Source organism: Mugil cephalus, chromosome 5 (genome assembly GCF_022458985.1).
Source record: "Mugil cephalus isolate CIBA_MC_2020 chromosome 5, CIBA_Mcephalus_1.1, whole genome shotgun sequence".
In the NCBI taxonomy this organism is placed as follows: Eukaryota; Metazoa; Chordata; class Actinopteri; order Mugiliformes; family Mugilidae; genus Mugil; species Mugil cephalus.
Genome location: NC_061774.1, coordinates 13,914,235 through 13,929,808, shown reverse-complemented (window position 1 = coordinate 13,929,808; position 15,574 = coordinate 13,914,235). Strand labels below are relative to the sequence as shown.

At 37.8% G+C, this 15,574-nt stretch overlaps 1 long non-coding RNA gene across 2 annotated transcripts; it reads right to left on the bottom strand.

The window, feature by feature from the left end:
- Positions 1–9,747: 9,747 nt before the first annotated feature.
- LOC125008008 lies at positions 9,748–11,377 on the bottom strand. Of its 2 annotated transcripts, XR_007112836.1 has the most exons (3): positions 11,321–11,377; positions 11,001–11,111; positions 9,748–10,742 (listed from the first exon to the last, which is right to left on the bottom strand). It is a non-coding gene; the product is annotated as an uncharacterized LOC125008008 (long non-coding RNA). The 2 variants fall into 2 exon arrangements; XR_007112837.1 differs by lacking the exon at positions 11,321–11,377 and having other exon boundaries at positions 11,001–11,163.
- Between the last annotated feature and the right edge of the window lie 4,197 nt (positions 11,378–15,574).

Genomic DNA, 15,574 nt, shown 5'->3' with positions numbered 1-15,574 from the left:
CATCAGTCCAACCACAGCTTCCATGTCTCCTCTCTCTTCACACTCTGTTCAGTCACTCAGCAGCTTTCAAACTTTATCTTATTCCTCCCAAAGTCAAACCTATGTACCCTGCTCTGAACAGAAAGCAGTGTGTTGTGGTAGTGATCAGCCTCAGAGGAGAGTGTGTGAAATGTGCACAACGTTGTTTCTAACTTCTCGTTATATGAAGAAAAAAGAAAGGGAAGCAGTATCAACTTTCTTCCTTTTTTAGCCTCAGTTCAACAAGTGTGTTTTTCTGTGTGATGAACTAAATGAAACATCCTCCTTCTGAGACTGACAGCTGATATTTCTAAGACACCATCATGAAGGTGTATCAAAGTAGAAACATTTTAAAATGTCTCCTATTACTGATCAACCTTTTAAATCCTGTATGTGGAGAATCACAACAAACTTATTTCTCAGTTTTTTATTTTAACTACAGTCATGTGTCTGTTCTCTCATCTGTGTCAAACATAAATCTAGTAACACAACAGCAGCACTGCCACAACATCTCTGAAGTTCATGATGTTGACATTTTGGTGACATGATCTGATGTGTGTAAATTCATGTACAGTGTTAATTACTGAGTTCATAGTCAAAGAGGAACATGATGCAGTCCAGTCCAACCCAACACTAACTACGAGCTCAGTGATAAAATTCATATGTGACAGTGTGGAAAACATGAGCATTACAGTAAAGTGGATTTTGACAAGAACGGAAAACACTGGAACAACCCTTGCTGTTGTCTCACTAATAAAACACCACATTAAAGGTGTCTGGTGTATATATATATGTATATATATTTCCTCATAATGACGTTAGTCCCTCTCAACAGGATACATGGTGTCTTGTTAATGATCCGCCCCACAGTGTGAAAAGTGTGTGAAAGAGTGTCTGAAAACCTGACCAAGCAGGGTGTTCTATCTTTGTCATGCTGAGAAGAGGAACTGATGTGAGTTTTCTACCTCTTTTAACCTTCAGTACAACAAGTGGGCCTTCATGTGTGATGGACTGAGTGGAAGAGAAGGAAATATCCCTCATTGTGACACTGACAGCTACATTTCTAAGACATCAGCATACATCCTACACTGAACAGTCTGAAACGTCTCCTTATACTGATCATCTTCACAAGAAGAGGTTTTACAAACACTGAACACAGAGAGGCAACAACAAGGAAGTGAACATAACATAACTCACCAAAAAAAGCAAGCTGTCTCGTATTTTTATTGAATGAAAAGAAAGGAGGGGTAAATCTAAAAAGAAGGAACTGCAATGATGAACACAAAGATAACACAGATTAACGATGAGGAAAATTACTTTATTCGCAAAATACTTTAAAATGTCGGCTACAACAACACTAAAATGTCCCAAAGAGGATCTTAACATCTATACTGTAGACGTGTCTGCACTTGTTTCCTGTGTTCTGTTCCTCCTGTCATGGTTTATGTCTGTCTTTTATTTTGTGAATCATGTTTTGTGTTTCCTGTTTTATTTTGTGAAGTTCTGTATTTCCTGTCTTGTGCCTCCTTGTCTGTTGATTGTTCATTGGTTTCACCTGGTTGATTATCCTCATGGGTCTCACCTGTGTCTTGTCCTCCCTCAGTCCTCATGTGTATTTATAGCCCTGCCTTCCCTTTGTTCCCTGTCACGTCGTTTATGTTACTTCCTAATGTCTCCACGCCATGTTCCTTGTCCTCATGCCATGATTCTTTTGATTTTTGTATTTTGGATTCACCTGCCTCAACACAGCGCTTTTTGTTAATTATTAAAAAAACAAAACAAAAAAAAAATAAAAAACAGTTTCTCTGGACTCCCTGCCTTGTACTCATTGCCCTGCACCTGGGTCCTCACCTCAACATCCCCTTCCCTGACACCTCCTGCGATTTCTTCTTTTTCTTCTCTACTTCTATCATACTTTTAATTTCACTCTTGCCCTTTTCTGTCTCTTGACAAGGCTTATTATTATATTTACTTCTCGTTTTTTTGCCTCCTTTGCTTATTTATCTGCCGGCTCATTCCTCTCTACTCCTATGTGTGCTGGAATCCAGATACATTTCACTACTGTACCTGCTTTATTGACTCTAAAAAAAATATTCCAATATGATGTCCTGTCTAGTTTCTGACTGCATTCTTGAGATACTGATTACTGCACCGCTGGAGTCTGACCCTATTAACGCTTTATTTGGCTTGGTACTTTCTGTCCACTGTAAAACCAAAAGAATGGCTAGCAGTTCCCCCGTGAATACTGATAAGTTCCTTGATTCTTTTATGTGCCATTAATATTTAGGCCTGGAATAATGAATGCAATACCAACTTTATTACTTTCTGCGTTTGAAGCTCCTGTATATACCTTGATGTAGTCTGGATACGTTTGTATAATGTATATGCTGACTAGGTTCTTTTCCATATTTCCTTTTTTCTTTCTGTTCTAATAGGTACATGTCAACAGCAGCCTCCTCTGGCATCCAAGGTGGGATAATAGAAAGTGGTACAGTAGGGCTTATCAGTAAATCGCAGATGTCTAATTCATTAATTGTGTTTCCTATTGTCCAACCAAAACTCCTATTTTGTTGTTTTTCCGTCTCTTGACAAGGCTGAAACACCAAATGAGTAGAATAGGTTTCTTTGTGACCCTTTAGATTTACCCAGTATATTACCGTTCGCTGAATTCTCCTGAATTCCACTGGCATCTCATTCATCTCCACCTGTAACGCTGTCGCTGGGGTTGTTGAAATTGCCCCACATCAGTCTCAAGGCCTGATATTGAATTTTATTCAATTGTTTGAGTGATGTAACTGATGCAGACTGATATATCACGCATCCATAATCAAGGACCGCTCTGATCTTTCCAGTATAAATTGTTCTCAGAGACAATCTGTTCCCTTCCCCTCACACATCTTAGAATATTCAACACTTTTTTTTACATTTTCGACAGTTTTCTGTATCTGTACCTTCCATGTAAGTTTCTTGTCGAACCAGATTCCCAGATATTTAAAGCAGTCTACTCTTTCTACGATTTCTGCATACAGTGTTAGATTAGCCTGGTTCTGAATATTATTTTTTGTGTAACGCACTGTTTTTGTCTTTGCTACCGAGAATCTGAAACCCCACTCAAATGTCCATGATTCCACTTTTCTAATTGACTCTTGCTTTTTCCTTTTCCATTCTTCCCCTTACTTCCATTTGGTGTAATGTGATCAATATTCCTTCATACAACATCATGTCATATGCTTTCTCAACATCAAAAATGATCGCTGTTACACTCTCCTTATTCACATGAGCTTTCTGAATTTCAGTTTCAAGACACATAGCTGGGTCATGGCTTCCTCCTTTACTAAATCCACTCTGGTAGTTTTTTTTAACAGTTCCTCAGTCTCTACATGGTATTTAAACCTCTCATTTATTGTCTTTTCCATTACTTTCCCTACATGTGATGTCAAAGCAATTGGCCTGTAACTTTCTGCTAAACTGGGATCCTTGCCTTACAAATGGGGACAATAATGGACCCTTTCCACCTATTGGGTAAACGCCCCTCTTCCCACACCTTATTATATACCCTTAACATAACCTTTTTAGTCCTATGACTTGAGTTGTTAATCATGCAATACCCTGTTTGGTCTTTCCCTGGTGTTGTATTCTTGCATGTACTCAAAGCTTTGTTTAAGTCTATTCACCACGGGACTCTTTTTTCCTATTCATTCCCTTTCTCTTTGGTATTCACTCTTAATGCTACTTATTTCTTTATTTAGATCTTCAACTGACTGATTGAGATTTACCTCACTTAATTTCCTGTCTGTTATTATTCTATATATATTCCAGTTTGCTTCTTCAAATTTCCAATTTTTACTATCATTTCTGATCCTACATTTATGAATACAGGGTAATGATCACTACCTATAGCGTCTGTTTTGTCTACTTCCCAGCTGGATTTTCCAGATAGGGATTGTGACACCAGAGTGAGATCTATTCAACAACAACCACTAACTCCAGTTCTTGTATTGTCGCTAACTCTCATTCCTTAATGAATATTGCACACCCTCCTCCATTTCCATTGTTTTCATCTTTGCGTATACTATCATATCCTTTAATAACAAAATGTTTCCTGTATGCATACGATCCACTGTAGGATTAACATTATAGGATAATGGCTCTGAAAACCCTTCTCCTTGATTAAGATCTGTACATTTTTTTTTCTTCCCATCACAAGTCCTTCATGTTCAGGAACTTTGCTGCAGCCTTAACTATTATTTAGAATGTTTTCTGTTTGGTTTTTTCTCTGAGCACTTTATGACATATGCAAGGAACACAACTAAATTATCTACAGATAATCCTTTATTGTCTCTAATCACTTGACCTGTACCTAAACTTGTTTCAGGAATATTTGGGTTGACTTCTCTTCTTTCCACATTTTTTCCGCTTGTGTATGTGAAACTTTCCTCTCGGATCTCACCTGTTGAATATGCACTGCTTGCTTTCTGACTGAGCATCCACCATGAGCTGCAGTATGATTCCCTCCACAGTTACAGCATTTCACTGTGTCCTTCCTGCTACACTCTTCCTCTCCTGCATCTTTGTGTCCCTTAACAAACATTAGTGATGTGGCCATATCTTTGACATTAAAAGCATCTGACTGGGGGAAGAACATACGCTCACACAGTAAAATGCATTAAATCACAAACGGTTTAATAAAATAGAACCTCAACAAAAATGTGTCTTCAATCTAAATTTTAATGATAAAAACAAGATAATTTGTGAAACATTAAGTCAAGAGAGAAATTTCACTGTGAACAATATATTCACAACCATACAGAAACAAAACCATTCACAGCAGATTATATTGTGACACTAAGTGTTGGTTTCAACCATCATGACAGAGTTCTCTGGAGGTTCCAGTGTTTGTGGGACAGCTGAGCCTTCATCTTTTCCTTGTTTCTTTTTCTTACAGGCAAAACAGACGACAATCCCAATTAACAAAAGAATTTTAACAGCTGCTTTCAACACATACATGACGGATGTGTGACCTGTTCAGAGACACAGATGTTACATGTCAGGTTGAAGCTGTGACAGGAGAGTTTTCATTCTATTTACTTAGTAAAGTTTCACTTACTAATGTACCACGGTTCATCTCTGGTTAAAGTTTGATTGGAGGGTTTATTTGACACTATGGTAGTCTACTTACCCAAACTAGTGTCTGGGACAGTAGTTGGGTTTATACACAGTGTGTTATTGGCTTCAAACACCCACTCTGATATGTGTGTCCCATTAGGTAAGGTGCAGTTAATGAATATGAAGCCTATGAACAAACGAAGACCATTTATGACTGATGTTATGACACCAACATGATTACCAAGTTATTTCTCATCATGTTGTCACTCACCACAGGTAGAGATCCTCTCTCCTCTGGAGACTTTTCTGATGTGATTCCTGACTGAACAGACCAGATGTCCTGAGACATCTTGTTTCAGACTGATGACGTTAGTCTCATTATTTCCAGAGAGGAGCTCAGCGTCTGTCACTGAGTGTCCATCCAGAGTCCAGCTGTACTGAGGACTGTCCCCTCCATCAGAGGAGCAGGACACCCTCTTCTCTCCATGGGACAGACACTCAGAGACCAGATGGACAGAGGACACCGGAGCTGAGAGAAGCACACACAGATGTCTTTTGATAACAAGGTAATTATCTCTTAATAAATAAATACAGAAACATGCAGAATATAAAGTATATTATTTAGACTCTGACTGTAACAGTAATGAAGGAGGATTCAGTTCAGGACTGTTATATTTGTTTTCACTAGTGAACTTAAAAACTGGTAAGTGAATGTAGGATATCTTTGTTTGTACATAAATCAATACAATTTGAGACTTAGATCTGTCAATATGACTTAATTTCCCAGGAGTAGAAAAAAGTATTTTACCTTCAATAAACAACTGTAGAGTCTGTTCTTGTAATTCTTTTCCATTTGAGTCAAAGCTTTTCAAATCATATTGACCACTGTCATTCCTGCTCAGGTCATTGATCCTAAATGTTCCATCACTGGGATTAAAGACAGATCTGTCTTTTATCACATTAGTTATAATCATTTTGTTTCTCCATGCTAATATTACTGATGATCCCTTTTTCACATCACATCTATATGTTTCTAAGTCGTTGTCCATCAGTCTGATGACCACAGTTCCTCCCAAAGCTCCATAACACTGAGCTCCGCTCTGTCTGCCATCACAGTAAGTTTCTCCACCTGTGAATTAAAACATTGAGAGTATTTATTTATTTATACCACTATGAAGCATAATTGTTGCAATATTTCAGTCACATGCATTGACCTAAAACAGACTTAGTGGGTTTTTCTCTCTCAGACTAAACAATCAATCAAACATGTATTTCTGCTGCTGAGCATTTGACAGGTCAGTGGCTGGAAAACTGCTGTGATTCATTTAACAACATTAATCTGTTAAACAGAGTTTTTACATTAGTTGAATTCAACCAGAAATTACAGACCTGTGTGTGTCAAACTGAGTTAAACCCACCAAATTATATGTTCAAGCTGTCTTCACTTTGTGCAGTTACAAACTAAAGCCGTGTGTATAAAAGACTATCATGTCATCTTCATTGTCCTCAATCAAACTGTTTGATAAACGTGTGAGACTTTCAAACCTCCTTTCAGAACCAGTTAACAAGAAGTTTAACATTTCACTCATCCACAAAAACATCTTTAGAAACCTGAATAAAGTACCACGTCAATATCTCACCATGAGAGACTCCAAGTATCATCAGCATCAGTCCAACCACAGCTTCCATGTCTCCTCTCTCTTCACACTCTGTTCAGTCACTCAGCAGCTTTCAAACTTTATCTAATTCCTCCCAAAGTCAAACCTATGTACCCTGCTCTGAACAGAAAGCAGTGTGTTGTGGTAGTGATCAGCCTCAGAGGAGAGTGTGTGAAATGTGCACAACGTTGTTTCTAACTTCTCGTTATATGAAGAAAAAAGAAAGGGAAGCAGTATCAACTTTCTTCCTTTTTTAGCCTCAGTTCAACAAGTGTGTTTTTCTGTGTGATGAACTAAATGAAACATCCTCCTTCTGAGACTGACAGCTGATATTTCTAAGACACCATCATGAAGGTGTATCAGACTAGAAACATTTTAAAATGTCTCCTATTAATGATCAACCTTTTAAATCCTGTATGTGGAGAATCAAAACAAACTTATTGCTCAGTTTCTAATTTTAACTACTGTCATGCGTCTGTTGTCTCATCTGTGTCAAACATAAATCTAGTAACACAACAGCAGCACTGCCACAACATCTCTGAAGATCATGATGTTGACATTTTGGTTCATGTACAGTGTTAATTACTGAGCTCATAGTCAAAGAGGAACATGATGCAGTCCAGTTCAACCCAACACTAACTATGAGCTCAGTGATAAAACTCATATGTGACAGTCTGGAAAACATGAGCATTACAGTAAAGTGGACTTTGACAAGAATAGAAAACACCGGAACAACCCTTGCTGTTGTCTCACTCATGTTCTCTGTGAATATGGTTATGAACCTTAAAAACACCACATTACAGCTGTAAAAAAATATATATATATTTCCTTATTATGACGTTAGTCGCTCTCAACAGAATACAGGGTGTCTTGTTAATGATCCGCCTCAGAGGAGTGTGTGAAAACTTGACTGAGCAGGGCGTTGTATCTTTGTGATGCCGAGAAGAGGAACTAATGTGAGTTTTCTACCTCTTTTAGCCTCCAGTACAACAAGTGGGCCTTCATGTGTGATGGACTGAGTGAAAGAGAGGGAAATATCCCTCGTTATGACACTGACAGCTAACATTTCTAAGACATCAGCATACATCCTACACTGAAACGTCTCCTTTTACTGATCATCTTCTCAAGAAGAGGTTTTACAAACACTGAACACAGAGAGGCAACAACAAGGAAGTGAACATAACTTAACTCACCAAAAAAAGAAAACTCACAGTATTTTCAACATCCAAAGAACCTGACACCACTAACAACATGGTTGATAAGACAGATAGTTAGCAAATTTCCACTCATAATGTAATAATTGCTAATATTGCGAGAAAAGCGCTGCATTATCCTCATTTTCATGTTTGTCGTTCCTGCAGTGGTGGAATTAAATCCTTTCACCTCTGTCTCTCTCTCTGTCTGTCAGCAGGATCACACATGTAGTGGAGCAATAGCCAACTACCTCAGCCTCCAGTACATATACATAACAAGGGAGAGACGCCTAATTGGTCAAAATTAGACACACTGACAGCAAAAAAACACTAGGGGAAGAGATCTGTGTTTGACTCTGATGTGTATACAGGTGGCGCGACAGTAACCAACTCAAAAGCCGTCAGGAGAAGAGGGTTAATTAAGGAAGGAGGGAGACTGCAGTTCATTTAGCTAAAAAGAGCATTTTCCTTGTTAACTGTTGCTACAATAAATGCAGGACACTATAGTAAGTGAACACTCTTTCATTCCATGAGACCTGAAGAAGACCTTCCAGTTGCTGTTATTTTATTGTTGGTCTTAATGCTAATTTAATAAAATCTTTTAAGCGTTGTTTTCCTACTACTTACAATAAATACATGACAGCAGCCTGTCAGGCCCGTGTGTAAACACATCCTGTCACGACACCCAAGTAAAAAATCCAAATACATTTAACTAAACAATATACACAAATAATACATGAGCATAAATTACAGCTGCCAAAAAAAGTCAAGTCCAAGGGGCTCGGCTTGTAAATGATTGTGTCCATTGGCAGCTGGTGGTGAAATTTGGTGGGTGAGCTAACAAATGTATGGAGCTCCTCGGGGAACATGAGGGAAAAAAAGAAATAATAAGAACTATCTAGTGCTCACGAGAAACTATCTTGTCTAGTGTTTTATATTATCATGCTTAAATGACCAGAACACACATACAGTATAACAAAATAATCACGATTACAACAGTGCATTCTCACATTAAACTGTAACACTGACTCCTGCCTGACACCTTCCCTCATTTCAGCCAGTTGAGCATTTTTGCAAAAAATTAATGACTTAAGAGGCCAGAAGGTGCACATATACAGAAGAAGATAATTGCCAGTTCGCTAGTTTTATATGGGACCTCTAGTAATTTTCAATGATGTTGGAGGTTGCAGATTACCATATTTCTGGTCACACAGATGTCCTGTGATAATACGAATCCAGTGCGAATGTCTCTGACCCATTCACCCATTTAGACAAATGAAATCGTTAAATCAAGCATTTAAGTGTTTATCAGCAAATGTGGAGCTGAATTAAATACTGACACGTCATTGGCAATTTCTTCCCTGGGTAAATAGTATCAAAAAATATATTTTGTGCTGATTAACTACTTAGTGGTGATAAACCCTAAACCCACTGGTGAACACCAGAGGTGAGTAGAGCCTTCAGGCTGAAGGAGGCCTTCCACATTCATTCAAAGTTTCATTCATTATATTCAGGGTTCATTCGATATATTCAAAGATTAATTTCCTGAACGGCATGCCATAATATATATATATACTGTTTTTTTTTCTGGACAGCTTTTTAATTCATGTCAAGATATGAGGACAACAGCACAGCCTTTATGAACCACTAGAGGGAAACCTCTGACCGTCTTACACAGGGGTGGCCAACCAGGTAGAGACCAAGAGCCACATCATACACATGGGCACACCATCCCTTCCACACACACACACACACACACACACACACACACCTTTGCTCAGCCAGATTTATTGTAAATGTCACACACCAACATGATAATGACAGAAATTGGCCCCTACAGTACAAAGAGAGGCCAGTGATTTTCAGCAATGTACATTGTGTGCACTGTCTCACACAGACAAACTCTCAGTTTAACCAAGTCCACAAACAAAATTATTATAATTTACAATAGCTGTTTTCTTTTACTATGCATGTTACTTACTACTTACTTAGTGAGCTGAAGTGACGTTGAAGATTTAAAGTTTTGAAATGCGCTAATGACCCCTGACATAAGGCAGAGTGGTTTGCCATTACGTTAAACAAAAAAATATAAACTCTCCCACTTTGTTAAAAACGTCCTGTGTTCATCTTCATATTTTTGTTTTGCTGTGCATTTTTCCCTGCCATTTTGAGAGCGAACTTGACACAAAATGATCTTGCTCCTACTGGGAAACTTTGAGGTATTTTCATCCAACGCACATGCACGTTGGACGAAAATACCGTATTGAACTCAAGCGAAGCGAAACTTTGATATGAACGTAAGAGCCACATGGAACCGGGCAAAGAGCCGCACGCAGCTTGGGAGCCGCGGGTTGGCCAGCCCTGGTCTAACAGGAGCCAAGATGTTTTATTCAAAGTCAAAGTAATGTTCAGCAGTCATTAAAGGTATTATGTTTGATTATAAGGGTAACTCAATAATTAAAAATTCAAAATAAAACAAATCAATCTTATCCAGGTGGCCCAGCTTCCTCCTACAGCTCAAATAAATACATGTCTGGTCTCTTTATGTGGTGGAGGCCTCTGTCTCTGTTTCATTTTATTTAATTTTATTTATACATCTTATTTTATACATTTGCATACACACAATCATCTTCTGTTGGTTCAGTCTTCTGGGGTCGTGCTGAAAACTTGACTTGACCATATTTCCCCTCCACATTCGGCCTTTGCTCAGCCTGCTGCTGCATTGCACTAACATTAGCGTAGGTTAATTCCTGGTCAATTTCTACATCTGTAGAGTAACAGGAAGGAAAGACACAAAGATCATGAACTGTTAATTATTGAAGAGCAAGTTTTACATTTTGTGAAATGCATTTATTTGCTTTATTGAAGAGATTAAGACAAAAATATTCATGTAGGTCATTGTCTGCAGTAGCAACAGCCAAGTGAACTGTTTGCCTCTGTTTCCAGTTTGTGTGTTAAATATCTTTTTAAAATTTAATTACAACAAATGGTATAACTGTGAGTCCAGTGAAGTTTAGTTTTGTACCTTTAGGTTTGTTGTTTCTTTGCTTTTTCCTCTGAGCCCAGATGACTGATAAGACCACAACCAAGACAATGACCAGGGCTGAGGATACACCAACTATTAGTGGTAAATAGGCTGTTGGAAGATAAAAGACACAAGAAAGATGGACTTTAAGTTAGAGAACAATACATGTCTTTTTAGGAAGACAAACACAGATAGAAAGAGAAAAATCTGTTAATGAATCCACTACAGTAGAATAAGGTTTCACTTACTAATGTACCACGGTTCATCACTGGTCAAAGTTTGATTGGAGGGTTTATTTGACACTATGGTAGTCTACTTACCCAAACTAGTGGGAGGGGCAGTAGTTGGGTTAATACACAGTGTGTTATCGGCTTCAAACACCCACTCTGATATGTGTGTCCCATTAGGTAAGGTGCAGTTAATGAATATGAAGCCTATGAACAAACAAAGATCATTTATGACTGATGTTATGACACCAACATGATTACCAAGTTATTTCTCATCATGTTGTCACTCACCACAGGTAGAGATCCTCTCTCCTCTGGAGACACTACTGATGTGATTCCTGACTGAACAGACCAGATGTCCTGAGACGTCTTGTTTCAGAGTGATGACGTTAGTCTCATCATTTCCAGGAAGGAGCTCAGCGTCTGTCACTGAGTGTCCATCCAGAGTCCAGCTGTACTGAGGACTGTCCCCTCCATCAGAGGAGCAGGACACCCTCTTCTCTCCATGGGACAGACACTCAGAGACCAGATGGACAGAGGACACCAGAGCTGAGAGAAACACACACAGATGACTTTTGATAACAAGGTAATTATCTCTTAATAAATAAATACAGAAACATGCAGAATATAAAGTATATTATTTAGACTCTGACTGTAACAGTAATGAAGGAGGATTCAGTTCAGGACTGTTATATTTGTTTTCACTAGTGAACCTACAAACTGGTAAGTGAATGTAAGATATCTTTGTTTGTACATAAATCAATACAATTTGACATTTAGATCCGTCAATATGACTTAATTTCTCAAGAGTAGAAAAAAATATTTTACCTTCAATAAACAACTGTAGAGTCTGTTCTTGTAATTCTTTTCCATTTGAGTCAAAACTTTTCAGATCATATTGACCACTGTCATTCCTGCTCAGGTCATTGATCCTAAATGTTCCATCACTGGGATTAAAGACAGATCTGTCTTTTATCACATTAGTTATAATCACTTTGTTTCTCCATCTTAATATTACTGATGATCCCTTTTTCACATCCCATGTATATGTTTCTAAGGCGTTGTCCATCAGTCTGATGACCACAGTTCCTCCCAAAGCTCCATAACACTGAGCTCCACTCTGTCTGCCATCACAGTAAGTTTCTCCACCTGTGAATTAAAACATTGAGAGTATTTCATTTCTACCACTATGAAGCATAATTGCTGCAATATTTCAGTCACATGTATTGACCTAAAACAGACTTAGTGTGTTTCTCTCTCTCAGACTAAACAATCAATCAAACATTTATTTCTGCTGCTGAGCATTTCACAGGTCAGTGGCTGGAAAACTGCTGTGATTCATTTAACAACATTAATCTGTTAAACAGAGTTTTTACATTAGTTGAATTCAAGCAGTAATTACAGACCTGTGTCTGTCAAACTGAGTTAAACCCATCAAATTATCTGTTGGTTCATTTTATGAATAAAATGATCAACCCTCCTTTTATCCTTAGGGCCAATTTGACCCCAATAAATTTTCATCATTGACAAAATAACAGTAGAGGGAAGGTCAACTCACTGGTAGCAAGGTCTTATCTATGTGGTCAACAAATAAAGTGCCTGATACAAAAACTTGGTCAACAAGTTAATGTTGACCAAGAAAATGTAATGTAATCATTTTCTTGAAGGTAAAATGTGTGAGTAATATTTGAGGATAATAGGAGTTTTTTTTAACAATATATTTATTGTTTTTTAAACATAGAACATGAACATCCCTCCTCCCCCCACCCTCAACAGTATAAACATTCAAGGAAATGGAAGACAAACGTACATACAAACAAACAAACAAATGTAATAGATAAATAAATAAATAAATAATAATAATAGTCATAATAATAATAATAGTAAAGTGCCGGTGTTCAAATTTAATCGTTAATCCCTGTCTGATCACTCTCCATGAACTGCATAAAAGCGTCCCATATCTCTTTAAACCTGTTTAGTTTCCCTTTGTTAACATAAGTTAATTTCTCCAGTGTCAAACATGACGCTATTTCCCGTAACCACATTCCATATGTAGGGCTGTCCATACTTTTCCACCTCAGTACAATAGCTCTCCTAGCCTGAAACAAGGATAGATCAATAATGGGAGCATTTTTGCGACCCGGTACAAAATGATCAGGAGAAATACCTAATATACAGAGCTTTGGCTCAAGTGGGACCACCACGTTAGTCATACGTGATATCATGCGAGTTACATCTTTCTAAAATGACTGAATTTTTTGGCATTCCCACATACAGTGCAGCAGAGTGCCAACACTATCATTACATTTAGTACAGCTGTCAGGAATGTTGGGGTTGTAATGATGTAGTTTTACAGGTGTCACATAAGTTCTGAATAGCCACTTGTATGAGTTTTAGTGCTGTTTATAGCCTTTGTTTGTGCCTTTAGACAAGCATTTTCCCATTCATTTTCTGTAATGTTTAATCCTACGTCGCCTCTCCATGCTTTAAGTCTACAGTGAGACTTGTCCTTCGATTTGGATCGTAACATACCATACAGAGCTGACAGCTGGCCTCGACCATCCTTATTACTTACAATACACTTCTCTATAACTGACATGGAGGGTCTATCCAGGGAGTGAGCCTATGATTTTATGAAACTCCTTAATTGTAAGTATTTATAGAAATGATTTGTAGGTATGTCATATTTACAGACCAATTGATCAAAAGTCATTAGATTCCCACCTATGTATAGGTCAATTATTTTACATAAACCTCTGTTAGCCCATTGTTTAAATCCACCATCTGGTAGAAAGTTATCATTACCCCATATTGGGGCCAATTGAGAGAGTTTAGGTGCATCTCCAGTATAGGCATGCGCCTCATGCCCAACAGAAAGGGTATTTTTTACAAAAGCGTTTTTTGTCTGTTTCTTGAGTTTTTTAACACGAGTAGAATAAGTGTGACTGAAGAGGTCGACCGGATGTTGTAGTGCGTTCAATAGTTAGCCATGCTGGAGGTTCAGAAGCAGAGAAATAAAACATTGCTGTATGTAATTGTGCTGCCCAGTAGTACCATTGCAGATTAGGGACTTGAAGTCCACCACCGTCATAGGGAAGATATAATAGGGAGAGCCGAAATCTTGGACGTGTGTTGCTCCATATAAAATTTGAGAACAGCTTTCTGATTATACAAAAAAAGGATTGTGGAAGTGGGAGAGGATTAGATTGAAATAGATGAAGAAATTTGCGCAAAATTGACATTTTAAGAATGTTAATGCGGCCTAACATGGAGATGGGCATGGGCATGCATCTATTCAGAGATTCAGTAATGAACTGTCCTGAAGGATCATAGTTAGAGTTTTATAGTTAGAGGCGACAATATTTTCAAATTTTTTTAGACATCAAGTGGCAGAATTGCATTTTCTTTAGCATCATACTAGAGGGCTGCATTGGCATTGGGTCCCGCTGGATCCCGCGGGATGGTAGCGGTTGAATTGGCAGCCATGTTTTCGTCAGTCTACCCCAGGGCAGCTGTGACTACTGATTGAGTTTACCACCACCAGGTTGTGACTGTGTTATAGAAAACCAATACTTTAGTATTATTTATTATATGAAGAGACTCTGTCAGTGTTGTCATATGTTACAACTACAACATTTAAAACATGAAAAATATCATGGAAGAGTAAAGATCTATTCTATGTGCTCTTATTACTCATGTTGTGTTTTAACAACATTATTTGCAGCAATGTGGTATTTAATTTGAAACATATGTTTAGCTGATTTTATGCTGAGATTAATTCTATATGGATATACATTTCAAGTAAATATAAAAAATATAATTATTATCCTTAATCTGTGATACATGACTATTGTTTATTGTCCTTCCTCCAAAGTGTAAATCTCTCAGTTGTGACTTTCTCCAAACTAGAAAGAATTCACTGAGACCATGTCTGTGTCATATCCCCAAAGACACAAAGCATCAATCTTAATCTTTTCTCTGTAGATATTTTGGGAGACAAGCTGTCTTCACTTTGTGGAAAGTTACAAACTAACGCTGTGCATAAACGACTATCATGTCATCTTCATTGTCTTCCATCAAACTGTTTGATAAATGTCTGAAAACTCCTTTCAGAACCAGTTAAGCTGGACACAAGTCTCCATCACTAATATTGATGAATTAATTCAGCTACAAGATCAGTTATAGTCAGAGAACCTTTAACATGTTCTGGGTTTATTTAATCAAACCGATCATGTTATTATGGTGTTTGGTGTTTGGTGTTAAACTTCTATTCTATTTCATTTAGAAGTTTAACATCACAACATTATCACTCATCCACTAAACCATCTTTAGAAACCTGAATAAAGT